Here is a 2,533-nt window from a genome sequence, read left to right as displayed (position 1 = left end):
CAATTGCCTGTGGGGTTATCAACATACAACATTCAGGCAGGTCGATAGAGGAAGCCCTCAGAATATAGGCGATGATTTTAACTATGTAATTCGGAGGAAAACGTCAGATCTCTAGGTAAGCAGCTGTCGAAACCGAGCTAGTTACCCTTATTTACCGTATGCTTTGCGATAGAACCGTCGCGGTGGAGTGGGGTAAAAGCGGCACACAACGGGGCAGTCTTCTCTCAACTTTGCTTTGGATTGTTGTCTTAAACGATCTTCCATCACAGATTGTGATAATTTGATTCATATGCACTTGAATCTGGTAACTAAGTGATCTGCAAACATTTAGCTCGCTGTAACTTCTTGTAAGACGTAACTCATCTCATTCACTAGGAAGTAATGCGAGCTGAGGCGTATCCAGGTAAAGTATGCCATTCGATTTTATTTAACTTTGCAAGAGTCTATATAAATGGTAGATATTGTTTGTGAGCAGTTCTATAAACTTCCTCAAGAAGTGTCGTAAAGTGCAAGACAGCTTTAATTATGCTACATATTGGCACAGGCGTACTGGGTTCCGAGGCATACCGGTATCCCGGGCAATGAGCATGTCGACAGGCTAGCAAAATAAAGCACTTTATCAGAAAGTACGCCGATGGATGTAATTGCGATGATCCAGAAGGCGCAAAGTTGCAAGGTGTATAGAATTATGTGTAGTGTGTATGACATTAAGCTGAAGAGGACTAAGGACTGCCAAAGAGCGGAAGCGGTTATGGGGAGTTGCCTTCATTGGAATTACTGCCACCATGGTACAGTATAGTAGGTTTTTGAAAAATAATTTTGAAATAATGCTTTGCAAATCTGTACACCCCATCTCTAATATGGAATTTTTTCTCAAATAGATTAGTAACAGCTGTCAACCACCAAAAAGTTTATTTCAAAGTTTTGCCACATGTGTCTGCATTTGTGGTCACAGCGGATTTGGGGAAATAAGTTTTTGCTTAAGAAATCAATAAAGTCTGTACACGCTTCTATAAAGCTACATATGCATATGTATGTGTCTTTCAATGAAAATTGTATTTTGGCACGACATTGAATTGCTTTCAGTCAATTTATTTAATTAAAACTAACTCTAGCATTTCACTCGGTCCACCAATTATCCTTCAACTGCCTGTTTCTGTGACTTCTTTAACGGCCTTCACTGCTACTACTGTCCACATTACAAAACGCTCGTTATTGGTTTTTATTTTGATTATCCTTCTTCTAAGATGGTTGGTTCGGTGAAGTAAAAAAAAAATTAAATTAAAATATTTCATGCTGTGAGTTGCTTTGGAGGAGAGAGCTAAAAAGAGCGCGCCTATAAACGCGAAATAGCGAAAAATATGACGCATGCGCAGTATGACCTCGCGAGCTCTTCAATACTCTTTGTTGTCTAAAATTAAAATATTCTAAAGAGCATACTCATATTTGAGCACCTTCCTCGCCGTTATATTTTCGACCTTGTTTCTAATAAAAGCGAAAATATTTTAGAGCGAATTTTCTTGATAGCACATGTTGCTCGCTCCAAATAAATAGAAAAAAAACTAATAAGGATTTTTTGACATGTCTGATTGTCCATTTATTATTGACTTGAAAATTGGTTTGTAAAAATTGAACTTCTCTGAAATATACCAAATATGTTGTTGATTGTAGTCATAGACGCAAAAATTGTATCGTTAGAGGGTCTATGCTTACAGAGCTCAGTCTCGAAACGAACGAAATTTTACCGACCAAATAGTATTTTAGTACCTTGACAAATTTTGGACAGGTCGATCTTTGCTGATAGCACAAACATTTTCTTTCATAAACATTTTCAATTAATTGCAGTGTAAACACGACTTGAGTAGAAAAGATAAATATAGATAAAGAAAAGCGTTTTTTATTTTAAGTCGAAATATAAATAACCTGCGTTTGAAAGTAAACAGCTCTGCAATTTTTCTCGATTTTTCCCTGAATAGCGCCTGATTCGGATCCTTTATACCTCCGCCACCAACGATCCGGGGAACCGAATCCTGGATCTGTCGCATGGCACTCCAGTGCTTTGCGCACTCGGCCATTGTGACTGTTGGAGCAGTGCTAGTAAAATTATACATATGCACATACTTATACATTTCCATTTGGGACCTGCTCAAGTGCTTTCTATCAAAAGAGCTTTTCACTGTCAAAATGTGCAAGGGAGCTTTTTTTTGTAAGACTTTCGTGTCATGCTTGTCAGCGTGTAGACTTCTATGTATGCAATTTAGATATGTAGACTGGCCCAGTTTAAAAATTCTTTTAGTACATCACTGGCTCAGATCAGTCACGACCAAACATAAATATCCCGCAAAGGAAGATTTTGAAAGCACATAGGCTGAAAGCTCTCTGTGGTCTGTACTGGCTTAACTCCGTGTGGCTTTTATTCTGTGTCCGTCTTAACAAAAGGTATTGAAAACTTAAAAAAGCTCAGCACTCATGCCCACTAATGACGTGGCCAACTCTGGTCTGGACCCATTATAATCTCTATAAAGATATAGCC

The sequence above is a fragment of the Rhagoletis pomonella genome, unplaced genomic scaffold (genome assembly GCF_013731165.1).
Source record: "Rhagoletis pomonella isolate Grant_MI unplaced genomic scaffold, Rhpom_1.0 Rhpom_scaffold_00007, whole genome shotgun sequence".
Taxonomy (NCBI): Eukaryota; Metazoa; Arthropoda; class Insecta; order Diptera; family Tephritidae; genus Rhagoletis; species Rhagoletis pomonella.
The sequence above is the reverse complement of the archived record's forward strand: the minus strand, read 5'-3'. Positions refer to the sequence as shown.